General features: G+C 48.0%; 1 protein-coding gene across 4 annotated transcripts in view; it reads left to right on the top strand.

Moving 5' to 3' along the window:
- The window catches only part of PHACTR3 (phosphatase and actin regulator 3), a 206,431-nt gene that overhangs the window by 64,559 nt on the left and 123,571 nt on the right, over nucleotides 1-18,301 (top strand). The window lies entirely within an intron of this gene.

Raw genomic sequence — 18,301 nt, 5'->3', positions numbered from 1 at the left:
AGGAGCCTGCTTTTCTGTGAGTTTGCACTGAGCACCATTTTTGTACTGGGGGGTTCAGAAAAATGGCTTGCCAGTGAGGTTAGTTGTCTGGAGTTGGGGCCAAAGAGGGAGATGGGAAGGCTAGTTCTCAGTGTTAATGTGGGTCGTGGGAAGTTTTTGGAAGCAAAGGTGGCTCCCGATCATCATTCCCTACTGTCTTTCTAAACAGCAAGTTTTTGGGCCCGGAGGGAAAGGGTGATATAGACCCTAAATTCTTCAGGAGAGGGTGGTTCTCTGAATGCCAAATCCTATCCCCCAAATGCTTGCTTTTTTTCTTAGCTGGGCATGTGGTGGAGGTGGGGGGCACATGGGGAGAGGGTGTGGGGTAAAGATGGTAATGTAGCAGTCCTTTTGTGGGATGTCTTTGGCATGTTATATTGTGAGGATGAATTACAGATTTATGCAAATTCATAATGATGGTAACCACTTACAGAAATCTAAGCATAACACATCATAAAAAAAACCCAAAGCACCATGCTTGAAGTTCATTCAGAAATCATTAAGGGTACATGGTTTGATTAAGCAGAGAAAGGGAACAGTTGTCCTGGAGCAATCATTTTAGCTGTCACCTCGGTGTGACTCTCCAAGAAGCGAACATTCCCGGAAAAGCAGACACGCTGCAAAACTGCTGCTGTTTAATTTCACAACTTTTTCCAGGCGAGCTAACAGAAGAAGCTCTCATGACAATGTACTATTTCCTTACCATAAATGACCTTCTCTCCAGAGCCATACCCATGGGCAGCTTGCAGTTTGAGTTCTCTGTCTACATGGAATAGATTTAGACTTTTTTCCCTTGGTTATTATTATTATTATTATTTGGTATTAACTCTTTGGTTGCCAAGCAATTGAGCCCTGAGTCTTTGCGATCGATTTCACAGCCTATGACTTACAGGATTGTTAATTACATTGTTGTTATTACATAAGGCGATAGTTTTGCTTGTGGGGTGACTGTTCATACCTTGCACACACAGAACGTTCTATTTTTAAACTATAAAATATCATCGTTGGAGCAACCTGCTCACTCCTGCCTCCCTTGGAGTCCTCCCCTTTGCACCCATGTAGCTGTGGGCATGAGGGTACGTGGCATATGGACAGGCCTCTGTCCGGGGCCTCCAAGGACCTGAGGCGTGGCCAGAGGATGTTTTTCTTTCTGGTCCTGGAGTTGATGAACCAGAACCCTTTCTGCTCAGCCTGGTGGTGCTATTTTTAGCTCTCTTTCTTCACTGCATCTTGACATAATTTGACATGTCACAGCTGAACCCCATCTACTTGCAGAGCTTAGTATGTTTTGCAGTCTGTTTTTTTGTGGGGCAGGAATAGTCTTTGCCTGATCATATCACATTGTTATTACTTAGGCAGGAGGTTAAGGTATTACCCATTTACTTCTAAAGATACATGCAAAATAAAATCTAACCAATTATTTTATTTCTTTGTTAATTTCCCAGCTGACACAGTGAGTACCAGAGGGGAGGAAGTATTCTTTGAGATGTTAGCTCAGAGAGCAGGGAGCAGTGGTTCAGAGTTTGTGAACCTGCATCCGAATTCCCCAGAGAGGGGGCAGGGCTTGTCACACCAGCCATTGCAGCCCCACCTGCAGAGTTTCTGATTCAGCGGCTCTGGGGCAGGTCTGGGGTGACTGCAAGGGTTTCCGTTTCTAGTGCGTTCCCAGGTGATGCTGCTGGTCAGAGCCACTCTTAGAACCACTGCTGTAGAATCACAGTGAAGGTCAGGGAGTAATTAGAGTGGGGAGAAGAGGCCTGGTTTTAGAACCATTTTAGAAAATGTTCAGACAGCAGAGTGGGTGATTTCTCTTGGTTTGTATCCTGTCTACATGGATGAAGATGAACTCAGTTGAAAAAGAAATGCCAAGTTTAGAGAAAATTTTTATTTGATAAAGGGGCTGAGTATTACATGATCCAGGGAATTGGTTCGATGTGACATTACTTTAGGGCAGCAGTCCCCAACCTTTTTGGCACCAGGGACTGGTTTCATGGAAGGCAATTTCTCCACACACCAGATTGAGGGGATGGTTTTCAGATGATTCGAGAGCATTACGTTTATTGTGCACTTTACTTCTATTATTACATCAACTCCTCCTCAGATCATTGGGCATTAGATCCTGGAGGTTGGGAACCCTTGCTTTAGGGGGCTGAAGACGGAACTGTTTAGAAGTGAAGTGTCACGATTTTAGAAAACTTACTTCTAAGATGGTTGAACAGGGCCCATGGTCTATAAGAGAAGTATGTGTGTAGGAATATATGAAATACATAGAGCAAGATATTAACTGTTGCTGACCCTGGAGGGTGTTTGTTATATACTCTTACCACTTTTCTGCAAGAGCAAAAAAATCATATTAACACATTGGGAACCATAGTAGGACTGAGGGTTCCTTAGTATTTTCTTGCACGTGCACCACGGTGGGTTTAGAGCTCAGTTGCTGTGGATGTGTCAGGCATGTGTGTGCACACACATGCAGCTCTGTTGTCACAGTTAGTCCCTGGGACACCATTGCTCCCCTGGTTCGTTTCTCTTCCGGGCTGTCTTACTGGCGCTGCTATAAATGTCCTTCCTGAGCTCGGCTCAGAGATGTCGATTCTGCCCTGACGTATAAGCTTCCTACTGCAGTTGTGCCCCTGTGGTTTAACCCTGGTTGTTAACAGGAGAATTCCATATGCTCAGGGCCTGTGACACTGTGGGGAAAAGCTCCTAGAAGCTGACTGGGGACAAAGAGATGGGTGGAATTAGCAATAGCTGGAGAAAGTTCCAGAACAGAAGGGAGCATGCAGTGAAGGCTGCAGGGTGCTGACCACGGGCCCCGGGGGGGCGGGGTCACTGCCCCCTGGCCCTGAGGATTGTCTGCTTCCTCCCTTCCTCGAGCTCCCTTCTGTCCTTGTTTCTCTCCTCCTTTCCCCCACATGGCTCCTGATCCAAATAAGTAGCACAATAGGAATCCAGAATTGTTCAGTTTCACCATGGTAAACAAACAGCTCACCTGTGACTTCCTGGCAGCACCCTCGGGGAGCACACACCACATGCCAGCCCTTTGCACATCCCCCCTTATCCTCACCAGGGCCTGGGAGGATGGTCCTACCATTGCTGCCATTTCACAGATGGGCAAACTGAGGTTTCAAAGCTTAAGGAAGTTGCCCTCATCCTGATCATGAGCCCATTGACCCCAAACACACAATCTTCCCCAACAGTGTGGTGGAGAGAGCAGAGCAGGGTGAGGGGGTCTTCTAGTGTGTTCTGGCCTCTCCTGCCCACCCTCAGGCCTGGCTACTCACTCCCTCCAGGCAGGGTGACTGAGTGCTAAGCCTCTGGGCTTGGAGGCAAACTGCCCAGGGCTGCGTCCCCAGCAAGTAATTCATGTGAACCTCTGAACAGGAGTAGTAGACAGACACCGTGTTGCTCAAGTGCTCAGTCTTTTCCGACTCTGTGACCCCATGGACTGCAGCACACCAGGCTTCCCTGTTCTTCACTGTCTCACGGAGTTTGCTCAAACTTACATCCATTGAGTCGGTGATGCCATCCAACCATCTCATCCTCTGTTGTCCCCTCCTTCTCCTGCCTTCAATCTTTTCCAGCATCAGGGTCTTCAGTCTTTCCCAGCATCAGGGTCTTTTCCAATTAGTCATCTCTTCACATCCAGTGACCAAAGTATTGGAGCTTCAGCTTCAGCATCAGTCCTTTCAGTGAATATTCAGTGTTGATTTCCTTTAGGATTGACTGGTTTGATCTCCTTACTGTCTAAGGGACTCTCAAGACTCTCCTCCAGCACCACGGTTCAAAAGCATCAGTTCTTTGGCACTCAGTCTTCTTTATGGTCCAACTTTCACATTTGTACATGACTGCTGGAAAAACCATAGCTTTGATTAGACAGACCTTTGTGGGCAAAGTGATGTCTCTGCTTTTTAAAACAATATAAAAAGGCAAAAAGGTAGAGACCATAGGCCCATTCAGCTGAAAATATTTGCTATCTGGCCTATTGCAAAAAGTTTGCTGACCTGTGATTTTTCCTATGAGGTCGCTCTCTGGGTGGAGGTCAGACACACACACAGACACACACACACTCAAAGGATATGCAGCAAGATGTAACAATTTTGGAGTCTCAGTGGTGTATATGTAATTGTCCATTTTACTATTTTTCTCTACCTTTTGCTATATTCAAAAAAATGGTAAAACATTTTGATAACTGCAATAGTAATGACCCCCAGTTCTCTGGAGGAATGCCACAGGGCTGTCTCCTAAGTTGTGAACCATCAATATTTGCCTTAACAACCTGGCAGGTTAACAATTGGGTAGATGATGGAATTGATAAAAGCATTAGCGGTGTGACTAAGCGTCAAACTGTCAAACACACATCTCAACAGGCCACTTGGGAGGCTGAGCCAACATGGAGAAGTTTAATGTTGATAAACTTCAAGTCCCCAGTTGGATTCACAAAGCCCAGGTGCCACTAGGAACAGACACGGATAGGAATCAGGTCTCTTCGTTGAGCTGAGCTGCTGTCTGTCGCCCTAGAGTGTGGGCACTGTTCTGGCTGTGGGGACGTCAGTGAGCAGAGCAGGCATGTTAGCTGGTCCTGGGGCCTGGCGTCCAATGGGGAGATCAGCAGCAGCTGGTACCCATCATCAGTAGGGAATCACCCTGCCTGCAAGGGGAGGGAGGCCGGGGGAGGGAGGTCAGGGGGAGGGAAGCCAACCTGCGGCACAGCTGAGCGTTTGAATGGAGCATCAGGGTGGGCCTCACTGAGGAGGTGACACTGGAGCCAGCACTAGAAGGAAGGGAGGAAATGAGCCATCAGATGAGGGGGGAGAGGCTTCAGGGGAAAGGCCCCCAGTGGGAGCCCCTGGAGGGTCAGGGAGCAGCAGGAGAGAGCTGGACAGGTTGTGGGAGGGGGCTACCAGGAATTTGGGTTTTGCACCCAGTATGGCAGGAGCCATTGGAGGGTTTAAAACCCAGAGACTAGAGACTGGACATAGGATTTCGGGGAACCCCAGGCCCCTGAGTGAGGGCAGGCAGGTGTCAGGGTGGCTCACCAATTTAGAGGTCACTGCGGTGGTCCAGGCCGAGATGGTGGTGACTGAGTACTGTGGGGGCAGTGGGCACAGGTAGAGGGGCAGCCAATAGGATCAATCGGGAGACGGATCAGGAAGAGGGGGACAGTGCCGACTGATGGTGACCCTCGGGTTTTGTCCTGAGAATCAGAAGGATGCAGTTCCCTTCCTGGCCTGGGAGGGGACAGCTCGGGAAGGAGCAGGCTATGGGGAAAGAGAAGTTCACTTGAGGCATGAGTGGGACACCACGTGGACACGGCAAGTGGCGCCTGGTGGCCTGAGCCGGCATCCAGCAAAGGGCTGAGCGGCGGCTCTACATCACAGATGCGGCAGACTGACAGACACCGTGTGCTCTGATGCGCCCTCCTCAACCCACACATCTGCCACCTTTAGTGACTTTGCTGAATATTTTCTTTTACTTTTTATTAAAAGAAAGTGTGTTTTTACCTAAAACCCACTTTAAAATGAAATCTTTTGCTGCGACTTCAAGTGGAAAACCAGTATCACTTGCTTTTGATAAAAGTTAACCATAAAAGTTAAACAATGAATATAAAATAACATTTAGTTAGACATGGTCTCCCTTTGGGGCTTCTCAGGTGGTGCTAGTGGTAAAGAACCCACCTGCCAATGCAGGAGGCATGAGAGATGTGGGTTTGATCCCTGGAGGAGGCCATGGCAACCCATTCCAGTATTCTTGCCTGAAGAGTCCCACGGACAGAGGAGCCTAGTGGGCTACTGTCCATAGGGTCACAAAGAGTTGGACACAACTGAAATGACTTAGCACACACATTCATGGTCTCCCACTAAGGTTTCTGACCCAAGGGACCCTCTCTGCTTGTTAAAACACCAAGATCTGCAAGGGTCTGGGGGAGTCAGCATCATCTTAGCACGAAACTAAGGTTCTCCCTTAATGTTGTCTGGAAGCGTAGAGGATAATTGAAAAGGGACTAACTTCTGTGACTTTGCCTCAGGTCCCTGAGCCCCTAAAACCACCTTATCACCCTCATATCTGTGCCTGGATCTTGCTGAGCTGAGCAGCTGATAAATGGAGATTGTATATAGTAATGGAGCTTGGGGTCCACCTTGACCCTCTGCTCAAGGTTGAGTTCCCTTGAGACGCTATGTTTTCTAAAGGACTTTGGCAGACTGGAATTTGCAAGAATACTGAGAAGGACTGTGGCTGTTTATCAACAGGCTTGGGAGATAATAATCCTAAAAAAGAGGGTGGGACTTGTCAGTCCTGGTTGCAGAAGGTGGCCCGGGACATGCAGTGGTGGGGGTAGTACAGCAGACAGCTTTCCATTCCCTTAGAGCACACGCTTTCACTGTGAGAATCCTCATTGGCGTTTGTGTTTTTAAATTAAATCATCCGCTTCCTGACTCATCTCTTTCTTCTGCGGTTTTTCTTTTTTTCCTGTTTCTTGTGGTCTCTTCTTCACAGTGCAGGCTTACCTCCAGTGCCATGGGTGACCTTTTCTGCTTCACAAAGAAGCCACAGAGAGCTGGACAAGCACATGGGCCAGGTGCTTGCCTCAGGGTAGGGTGCTGTCCTGATCTGGAGCTGACTTCTGTGCTGAGGGCACCTGCAGAGTCTTCTCATTACGGGTGGTCTGGAGGCAGGCAGAGGAAGATGGGAACTGTCTGTGCTGTTTGGCTGACGGTGAGAGAGGAGTTCACTGTCACAGGTAGTATGTGAGCTGAATGAGGCTTTTCTCCGTGATAGCAGGGCTTCTGGGCCCCTGAGGTCCTGCCTGTTGTGCGTCTGTGTAGTTTTGCCTCTGCAACCTCTCCTGCAAGACTCCTTCCCTGGGTGGGGAGCGCCTGAAGGGTCACACCTGCTGACCTGCTGTCACATCACTCCCAGCCCTGGTCAGGCTCTGAAATGCTAAATGGGTGGACGGGTGGTCGGATGAAGATATCTTCCACTGAAGCAAGCTGTCTGACTCAAGGTCACTGGGCCCAACTTGGCCCCCAGGTCCAGCCCCTGTCTTAGCTGGAACATCCTCTCTGCTTTCCCAATCCTGCCTGTGTAGCCAGGCCCCCGTGATGCATGAAATCTTGACCCACCACTTCTACCTCTGCCCCCTTTATGGCCCCTCTGCCACCATCCAGTTCCAACCCACTGTCACTTGGCTTCTGGTGGTCTCTCTGCTTCTGCGCTTGCCTCTGGGGAAGCCAGGTCAGTTCAGTTGCTTGGTCATGTCTGGCTCTTTGTGACCCCATGAACCACAGCACGCCAGGCCTCCCTGTTCATCACCAACTCCTGGAGTCTATCCAAACCCATGTCTATTGAGTCGGTGATGCCATCCAACAATCTCATCCTCTGTTGTCCCCTTCTCTTCCTGCCCTCAATCTTTCCCAGCATCACAATCTTTTCAAATGAGTCAGCTCTTCGCATCAGGTGGCCAAAGTATTGGAGTTTCAGCTTCAACATCAATCCTTCCAATGAACACCCAGGACTGATCTCCTTTAGGATGGACTGGTTGGATCTCCTTGCAGTCCAAGGGACGCTAAAGAGTCTTCTCCAACCCCACAGTTCAAAACCATCAATTCTTTGTTGCTCAGCTTTCTTCACAGTCCAACTCTCACATCCATACATGACCGCTGGAAAAACCATAGCCTTGACTAGACCAACCTTTGTTGGCAAAGTAATGTTTCTGCTTTTTAATATGCTGTCTAGGTTGGTCATAACTTTCCTTCCAAGGACTAAGCGTCTTTTAATTTCATGGCTGCAATCACATCTGCAGTGATTTTGGAGCCCAGAAAAATAAAGTCAGCCATTGTTTCCACTGTTTCCCCATCTATTTCCCATGAAGTGATGGGACCAGATGCCATGATCTTAGTTTTCTGAATGTTGAGCTTTAAGCTAACTTTTTCACTCTCCTCTTTCACTTTCATCAAGAGGCTTTTTAGTTCTTCTTCACTTTCTGCCATAAGGGTGGTGTCATGTGCATATCTGAGGTTATTGATATTTCTCCCGGCAATCTTGATTCCAGCTTGTGCTTCCTCCAGCTCAGCGTTTCTCATGATGTACTCTGGATATAACTTAAATAAGCAGGGTGACAATATACAGCCTTGATGTACTCCTTTTCCTATTTGGAATCAGTCTGTTGTTCCATGTCCAGCCAGAGAGACTCTCAAAGTGCCAATAGATCTTGTCCCACTCTGTTTCCCATTAACTCTAGTAATAGAGTGTTACTCACTCAGTCTTGTCCGACTCTTTGCCTGTAGCCCACCAGGCTCCTCTGTCCATGGGATTTCCCAGGCAAGAATACTGGAGTGGCTTGTCATTTCCTTCTTAGGGGATCTTCATGACCCAGGGGTTGAATCTGGGTCTCCTCCATTGCAGGCAGATTCTTTACCATCTGAGCCACCAGGGAAGCCCCAGTACCCTTGGATAAAGCCCAAACCCCCAACATGACATCCGAGACCTGCCTCCCTCAGGCACCACATCCTCCATCCCGTGAGCGGTGACCGTGAGGCCCTGGTTGGGAGTGTGGAATTGGAACCCTAGGCTGCCTGGGCTTGAACCCACTCCCTGCATGCTAGCTTTGAGACTTCCTTCCTCATTTGCTTCCTCTGTAAACTAGTGATGCTGGAAGTACCCACCCCCTAGGCTGTCCTTCAAGTCAAGGATGAAAGACAGTGCAACTCCAGGCTCATGGTTGGTGCCACCCAAGTGTTTTCTTGCTTCTCTCCCTGCTTTGCACAGCCTTCTTGCCCCTTTAGCTTTTTTTTTTCCGTGTTCCTTGAACTTGTCAGACTATTTCTCATGGTTGCTCCTCTTGTCCTTTCACTAAGGACAATGTCCCCCAGCTTGTTACTCACTCAGCCCATTATTTTGCGGGTTTCAGGTCAAATGTCACCTCCTCTCTGACCACCCCACTTAAGGTAGGCACCACCCTGCTTATGTGATGCTTTTGTCTGCTGGTGAGTTGTGTTTGTGCCAACCAGAATGTGCTTGTCACAGGGTGGGGTCCTTGCCTGTAGTTCCCTCCACTGTTTGGAGGGAGGCCACCGATGATTCTGTTTGTTACCAAACCAAGTACATCCAGTCTGGTGGCACCGGATTGTGGTGAAGGAAAATACAGCATTTATTGCACGTGCCAAGCAAGGAGTTCAGGCAGCTAATGTTCAAAAAGCCTGAACTCCTCGATGGGTTTCAGCAAAGCGTTTTTTGAGGCCAGGTGAAGTGGCCGGGCTGTGGGATCAGTTTGGGAACAGTTCTCTGATTGGTTGATAGGTTACAGGGCGAGCGATGTCACAGTTAACATTATCCTCAGTGCCAGTAGATCTGGGGACTACATGCTCATGGTCATCAAGTGGTTAATGTCTTCCATTTGGTGATGGTTTTGGCATCTGAAAAACAACTCAGGAGATGTGTATTAAATACTGTTATCCAGGGACTTGAGACAAGAGCTAAAGAGGAAGACATGCGGGAAGAGTCTGTCCTGGTAGGGCCCCAGAGGGTCCTGCTGGGTTACATGTTGGATGGATGGGTGAATGAATGGAGGCGTGAACACACAGACACTGAACAGTGGTGGGAGGGGCTGTGTCACTCACGCGGCGTGAGGTGTGGGCTGCACCCTGTGCCTAACTTTTCCTGTGTGTTTTCCCTCTGATAAGCCGCACGGACAGGACTGCCAGCTTGCACCGAGCAAGGTGCCTGGTTCATAGGTGCAGCCTCATGTTGTAAGACTGAAAAGGGATGAGCAAAGTGGTGAGGATCATGGACCTAGAGGTCATGTGATCCTGATCCCTATACCGCATTAGCTCGATGCCCTCAGCCAGCTTTATCCCTCAATGCCATAGCCTCCTCATCCGTAAAATGAGAGTAATCGTGCCTGTCTCAAGGGTTGTTGGGAGGATTAAATGAGTTAGTTATGTTTAAAGGTTTGAAACAGTGTCAACATCTGGCACAGTGGTGATTGCTGTGTACATGGGCGCTGATTCAATGATGATGATGATGATGCTTTTTAGTGGATTTCAAAAGGCAGAGTAGCAGAGAATTAAAGAAAAGCCTAATGAACTAAAGAGAGGAAAGCCAGGACCCGGGGAATGTTTGCCAGGGAATGAACGAGCCCTGTGTGCAGTATCAGTTGGATTCAGACTCATGAACTTCACTGACACTGAAATGCACTGAAGCTGATGACGGGACCCATTTCCCAGAGTGTGGACACTGCCCCCCGCAGATATCAGAGATGATTCTCCAACAGTGCTTTTCATATTCTCTGTGGAGTAGGACCTGTTTGTAAATTTCCAGTGTGTTACAAGCTAATGTCTTTAGTGTGCAGGGAAACGCTGTGGCACTTCGCTGTAAAGGGAAGAGGGTGGTGCCTGGGACAGACCCTTACCTGTTTGCCACTGGCCACACACACTTGCCAAGTGGGCAGTGGGCAGGATGCCCTGTGGGCACTGTTGTTTTTGATATAACTTAGATGGGGCTTTGACTGTCATATGGGAATCCCGTGGTGAGAGGGCTATTCTCTTTGAATTGCCTTTCAGTCTTCTGGTTGTGGATCAAGGAGGAAATTTTAGTTTGTGGCTGGTGTGTCTTTGACACTGGATGCTGGCTGGTTTCCCTCTTCTAACAAGCAGAGAACAGCCTCAGGCACCGAGCCCTGCAAGGGTACAGTGTCTGCCAGAATATAATTACATTGACTTGTTTCCATTGTATTTACTTTGTGGCCGCTTAACATTTCTGGAAATTGATTCTGACTTTCTTATTAAAGCGGAGGAATAAAGTTTTATGTAGGTCCAAAAAGTCAGTAGACCTAAAATATAAATTAGCCCACAGCTGATTGTACATATACGACAGAACTAATGAAAACTGTACAGGAAGGATTCTTGACAAATTTTCAGAAGACTAATGGAAAGCAGGGTCAGGAGATGGGAATTGATGGAGTGAAGTTCGGGGGTCATTTGGGGCTGTGTGAGCCCCTCCCCCTCCCTGGTGGGACAGCATAAAGAACATGCCCACTCCATCCTGAACATCCACTAGTGAGAAGCCAGAGGAAGACGTTATTCTTAGTACCAGAGTTTGCTTCATTTTTCAGGTTCTGAGAATGTGTCTAATTGTGTTTCTGTCTTCACCAGGGTTGCTAGGAAGCCCAGTGTCCAGCTTCATCTCAAATCTCCAGTCTCGGCACAGAACCCTATAGTGTGTTTTTTTTTTTTTTTGTATATCTAAGCCAAAATCATGTGTTTTCTTTCCTCCTCTTGTTTTATCTTTTTTTTCTTTTTAATTGCCATAGGCACTTTTGTAAGCCTCTGTACCTCCTTTTTTGGAGCACGATGGAGGTAGTGAATAAATGCTGAATGAATTAATGATGAGCCCTCATACTGTGAGGTTGGGGGCAGCTCTGTTACTGGAGTTATCTGGAAGTGATCAAGACCAGAGGCAGCAGAGCCCTGTAGGCTGCAAGCCTTTGTTCTGGGAATCGGGCTAGATGACGTCACAGTTGCTGTGAAGGCTAATTTCTATTATTTGGTGGTGTTCATATCTCAGGCCTCTATTTAGGATACAACATAGATTTCAAGGCATATATTTGCATTCTGTGTGGGCTGAGGTGCCTGGCTTCATTCTCTCTATATATACCCACACCATCCCATGGGTATTTTTAAATGCACATCTTAAGAACCAACTTTTCTGCAGGAGCGGGCTTATCATTGTGCCAGGAGAGTTGCCATGTGGGTTTGTGAGGGCTGAGGGCAGAGACCTTAACCCCTGGGGGAAGAGAGGGGAGCTCTTCCCCCTTGTAACCCGTGGGAGGTCGCTCCTGAGCAGGGCAGGACTAAGTTCCTAGTGTCTGTCCTCACAGTTGCTGGAATGGCCAGGAGGCCAAATGGCCTGAAGGTCATGTCTGAGGCCAGGTAGAGAGAATGACTCAGGAGAAAGACAGCTTGTCAAATGGTGGAGTGTGACAGAGGCAGCAGGGCTGGGCGAAATTGAGTCCTGTGTCTTTTCACACATGTCTGAAGATGGTTCAGGGTTTTGCAGGGGTGGTCCCCCAGGGGAGCCTGCCAAGCTATGTGGGCTGAGTGCTGTGTCCCTTGTGTCCTCCTGTGTGATTTGTTTGGATATTAGAGTGCTGTCTGGATTGGTTGGAGGCCCAGACTTGGGTGATGAGACAAGGGGGAAACTCCGCAGTAGCCCAGCCCCCTGACTTGACACTTGGGGAAACCGAGGCTCAGAAAGAGACCCAAGGCTGCAATTTCTCATCCTCCTGGAGTGTTCCCAGGAGAGGCTCTGCATCCTACCTGCTAACAGAAGCCTGGGAATCCACCTGACTCGGCCTCTTCCCTCCTCACCCCACATACCTGCAGTATTCCTGCATCCTGCAGGCTCCACCCCTAAATATCCATCTGCTTCTCATCACCTCCAGCCCCGACCACCAAGGTCCAGGCTTCCTCCTGCCTCCTCTGGAAGGATGCGGCTGCATCCTGACACCCCCCTCCACCCCACCTGCTTCCTCTGGTAGGCTCACTTAATTGGGTTTTACTGGGTAATTGGAGTGATCTTTTTAAACCTTTAATCTCATTATGGCAATATCCAACCACCCCAACCCCACCCCCTCCGCCATGTTTTTATCTTGCTTAAAATTTCTCAGGGGCTGCCCATGATTTGTGAGACTAAAAAACACCCCAACTCCTTACTGTGCTGGCCCCACCTGCCTTCTCTGGCCCCTCCCTGCCTCTCTGGCCTCATGATGGCGTGGCGATTCTTCCAATCTCATGACCTTACACCTGCTGTAACCTGCATTGGAACCACCCTCTCCAACATGTACACACACATGTGTTTCCTGGCAGGCTCCTGCTCTCCCTTCCCATCCTGGCTCAAGCCTCCCTTGCTCATCTGGCCCCAGTGCATTCCTGGTTCCCTGGGACACCCACAGCCAACTGTCAGTGTCCAAGCTGGGGCCCTCTCCGTCTTTCTGTCTCTTACCCACTGGACTGTCAGCTCCATGGAAGCCAGGCATACCTGCCTCATGCTCCCCAAATTGCAGCATATTCCAGCGTGCAGTCAGTATGTGCCGAGGAGACAGAGACCTTAGATGTTGTGCAGTGATGGTGTGAGGTACACAGAAGTCTTAGGTCCAAGCAGAAAGTGTCTTCCTTCTCCTCTTCATCCTGCTGGTAAAATCTTTGCTCGCCCGGTTACCAAAGCATCATGTTGTGAGCTCTCAGATTTAGGGACCCCAGGCAGGGGGACCATCTTCAGTTCATCATCCTCAGAGCCCCTGCCCTTTGCACACTAGAAGAGTCTCCGATGCTGCCAGGACTATGGCCACTAATCTATATTTAATTTATAGATTTATATCTATATTAAATTTATAATTTAATATATTACTAAATTTATATCTATATTATATCTGATTGTTTGCTATCTGTCGTATTGCCAGAGCCTAGCCATCAAAAGTCACCAGCAATGTTCTGCAGTCAAACAAAGCTAGGTTGATTGTGGGAGGGTTTGTGCAGGAGGGCATTCACCCAGGGGCCTTGATAGCATACTGGCCTGGAGAGCTGGGAGGGGCTTCTTACAGGGTTCAGGGCTTGAGATGGAGAGGAGGAAGCCAGGGCCAGCCCGAGACTGGGTATCGTCAAGTGTGGCCTTCCACTGTGGGGATCTCGGTGGTCTTTGGTGAGCAGCTGAGAGAACAAATTGGACGGGTTGTCTTGGTAAGGAGTCAGGATTCATGCATAGGAGGGGTCTTCTGCGCCTCTCCTGTGGCCTCATGTGTGTCGTGGTGGAAACCTAGTCCTTCTCCGGCTGGACTTGTCCTTCACTTTGCTCACCTCTCTACTGTTTTCCACCCCCCGCTTCTGTCTCTATATACTCATATATTAGGGAGCTTAGCTCTTTGTTTGAGATATGAGTTGCAAATATTTTTTCATAATTTTGACACTCTTACTTACAGTGATTTTGTCATACAGAAATTTTCATTTTTATGTAGATGAATATATCAGGATTTTCTTTCTTTTATGGCTTCGGAGTGTCATGGCATTATTAGAAAGGGCTTCTTTAGTCCGGATTTTTTTTTTTTTTAATGTTTTAGTAGGAATATAATATTATACACGTGAAGCTGATATAATGTTATAAACCAGTGTGACCTCACTAAAATTTTTTTAAATAAATGTTTTCTTTTACTTTTGCTGTCATTTTCTTTTTATACTCAAACCTTTCACAAATCTGGGATTTATCTGGATGTAAATGCGAGGGACAGACCTGTCCTACTTTTATTCCAGTTTGCCAGCAATGGTCCAAGCTCCATGTATCAAGTCAGCCCACTTTCCCCCAATTTTCATTGCCTTCTCTATAAATATATTAAGTCTCATGTGATCTGAGGTCTATATTTGGTTTTTCATTTTGTCCCATTGAAATCTGTCTATTCTCACAACGAAACCACATTGTTATAATTATCGTCACAGTATTATATGTTTTGATAGGAAGGAAGTCTGTTCCCCTCATCCTTATTCTTCTCTCAGCCTTCTCCTGGTTCTTTTTATTATTATATTTTTGTTTGTTTAAATTTTTGCTTGTCTACTGTCTGGCCTTTTTTTTTTTTTTTTTTTTAACTCTCTGTCTTTTAAATCTCTTATAAATTTAGCAGGATTTTAATCCCATAGGAATGACTAGATTTAAACCTGAAAGAAGGCTTGGACAGCCCTTGTCTAACTCTCTCATTTTCTAGACAGGACAGAGATTCTTCCAAGTGATGCTGTACACTAGGAGTGGTGATGAGCCAGGAAGTGCCCCCATTCCTGCTCCCCACCCCGATTCCCTACTCCCCAGTCAGAACCTCCAGCTCCAAGGCTGGTCTTGTCTGTGGTCAAGGAGATACTTCATCAGTGAGGCTAAGTGCACCTTGATGATTTAAATTTGATCTAAGTCAAAGCATTGCCTTCTGCCAGTGCTGATTTCAGAGAGGATGGAGCTAAGGGTTCCACCTGATCTTCATTTCGCTCTTCACTATCTGAGCAAAGCTACAGTGTAGCCACCACCACTTTTTTGTTTCAGGGTCGAACTTCCTTCCACTGGAAGGGTCAGCTCCACTGAACTTGTGGGCAAAATTTTAAAATTACCCAGAGCAAGGCATTGAGCAAGGAAGCGAGTTGTGTGAGACCGAGTCTGAGGAACAAAGACATCGCAAGCATTGACCCAGTGGGGCCGCTGGACTGGAATCGTAATAAATAGAATTGGGTGAGGATCCAGAGGTCACACGTGGCTCGGCTCTGGAGGTGTCCTTGTTTGTGCTTGCGCAGAGTGCGCGTCAGCTTATAAATAGCATCTGGCCAGCTGCCCGATGATGATTTGGACTGTCCCTTGCTGGAGGCCTGTGCTGGTCGTGAGTCTCTGTGACCTCACTTGGAGGGGGAGGGGAGGCAATGACAGATGCTGCTGATATTAGCAATGAACATTCTTGGACCGCATGCCCAGCGCCATCCTCCACACACTCTGGGAATTAACCCTTCAGTCTTCACATAACCCTCTGAGGCAGGTGGTGTTTTTATCCCCGTATTACAGATGAGCAAACTGAGCCCCAGAGAGGGGAGGGCAGAGCCACTTGCTGCCTGTGGCTTCATGCTAGGATGTAGGTATGTGAAAATAAAGACAGCATCAGACAAAACCCCACAACCCAAAGATGAATGCTGTTGACATCCTGGTCAAGCCTGTCACAGTGTTTTCCTCTGTGTGTGTGTAGGTACAGATTCTATCGGCGAAACTGCACTCATGCTGCATCCTGTGTCTTTAACCTCGTGTTACTTTGTGAACATTTTCACATGAATATCTTATTGGCTGAGTATTTTTGGCTCAGGCATTTGTATTTTATCTCTTGAACTTAATTTCCATCTAGAAAGTTCGGATGGTAACAGGATCTACCTGATTGAAGGTGTCTAGTTTGCTTTGATTTGGGGAGGATTAAATGAACTCATGCACTTAGCCCCGTCCTGTGAAGCTCTAAACTTTTATACATGTGTGTTTATTTGGGATGAGGGCAGACAGGATGCTAGGCTATGTGAAAGGTCCATGTCACCATATTATATGTAGAGAGAAGGGCTTCCCCAGTGGCTCAGCAGTAAAGAATATCCCTGCAATTCAGGAGAAGCGGGTTTGATCCCTGGATTGGGAAGATCCCCCGGAGAAGGAAATGGCAACCCACTCCAATATTCTTGCCTGGAAAATCCCCTGGACAAAGGAGCCGGGTGGGGTACAGTCCATGGGGTCACAAAAGAGTCAGGTATAACTTAGTGACTAAACAACAAGTGTAGAGAGAAATGTTTTGAAGGCTTTGGTATTAGCACAAAGTAAAATTAATTGGAGGTTGAAGCAGAGAGCACTCAGGGATTCCCAGCGTGTCCAGAACAGGGGTTGGCTGTAAATTACAGAAATGGTCCGGAAGTGCTGCCTTTAAGATTCTGAACACAGCATCAATTAGCACCAAACAATGGACAGCCAGCCTCTTTCAAGGCTTACCGAGCGCCTCTAGAGAGTGGCGACAAAGGAGGGAGAGATTGAAGTGATGACCTGAGTGCCTCCTGTAAGTGTGTGTTGACCCACCCAGAGGGAGGGACCTGCCGGTTCTTCCTAAGTGGCTGATTGTGGTGGGAGTCCGCTGCAGGCTGTATTTTTTGCTTCCTCGCTGCTTTGGGATGCTCATCACACCTCATTGGAGTTTGTGCATTCAAGTTGGGGCGTTTGTATTCCAGCCACTTTGCTCAGAAGGCGCAGGGGTGGCTCTTTGAATACTAAGGAACAACCCCTGCTTTGGTCTAGCCTGGGCCCTCCTCCCTGGGCAGCTGTCCAGGGAAGAACACATGCCAGTGGTCTTTGATGAGAGGCTGGTCAGCTTCTGACCACTTGCGGTTGACAGGTCCCAGAGCAGCCCCTTGGCATACCCAGATCTGCTTTGGGGAGACCTTGAAGGTCATGAATTTTGTCTTTGCTTCATTCGTACTTTTGTCATTGTCATTGAGTTGTTAAGTCACGTCCGACTCTTTGTGACCCCATGGACTGCAGCATACCAGGCTCCCTTGTCCTCCACTCTTTCCTGGAGCTTGCTCAGATTCGTGTCCATTGAGTTGGTGATGCCATCCAGCCATCTCATCCTCTGCCACCCTTGTTTCCTTTTGCCTTCAATCTTTCCCAGCATCAGGGTCTTTTCTTGTTGTGAGATATCTGGCTCACCATGTGGATGGACACTGAGGCTGTCAGCAAGGATAATAAAATAACCACAGAGTTGAACAGAGGATGCTGGGGTTTATCCCAGACGTTTGCGCTGAGAGGAGGAGCCAGGCTGGGGACGGAGTCAGAGGATGATGTGACAGGAATCAGTCACGTATGTCTTCCCTTTTGCGTCTCGCTAGGGACATGTGAGGTTAGTGTTGCCCCACTTACCAGGTTATGAAACGTAGGCTCAGGGGTGGAGGTAATTGCCCCCCAGACTTGGCCAGGACCCAGGAGCCATTCTCCAGAGCCTTCCATAAAAGCTGTAGGCACATGTGGTCCCAGTGGGGATCTCCTTGCAGCTTTTCTTCTCAGTGTGTGCGCTCATCGTGTTTGATAGATTGCCACTGGAAGACTGAATTCAGATGCTCCCTGGATCCATGTCATAACTATATGGAAACAGGAAAATCTTACTAATTTTTATGGCGATTTAGACCTACTTCTTTATTCCTGCCCTAGACCCAGAGGGGCCTAACAAATATCAAGTGGGGAGAGGGGACTTTGGAAGCCAGGAGACTTGGCTGTAGACCTAGCCACTGTTTCTTTGTTATGGGGCCTTTGGCAAGTCACCCCCCTTTCCTCAACTTCATAGGAACTATGGCTACTAGTCACGCCACCCCCTACTAGGAAGGAGGGGGAGGTGGTCATGTGTGTTGTGGATGTCTGGACTGGAAATGGTTAGAAGGAAGAGGGGAAATAAAGAAAGGGCAGGGCATCTTCCACCCGAGAGATCAGCAAAAAAACCTTTTAAAATTTGACAGTGTCACATGTTGGCAGAAATGCGGGGAAACAGCTTTTTTACGTTTTCAGCTATAATTTGGGATGGCCATTTTGGAGTGGCAACCTGGCAACATCAAGTGAAACTGGCAATGTGCATACACCCGCTGTCTATTTCTAGGCAAGTATAAGCGGGCGAGGAGGGGTGGGCTGTGGTAGTCTTGATGATTAGAGCGTTGTGTGTGATGATGAAACGCTGAAA

The sequence above is a fragment of the Bos indicus genome, chromosome 13 (genome assembly GCF_029378745.1).
Source record: "Bos indicus isolate NIAB-ARS_2022 breed Sahiwal x Tharparkar chromosome 13, NIAB-ARS_B.indTharparkar_mat_pri_1.0, whole genome shotgun sequence".
Lineage (NCBI taxonomy): Eukaryota > Metazoa > Chordata > Mammalia > Artiodactyla > Bovidae > Bos > Bos indicus.
Note: the sequence above shows the minus strand (reverse complement) of the source record. Positions and strands in the feature narration are given on the sequence as shown.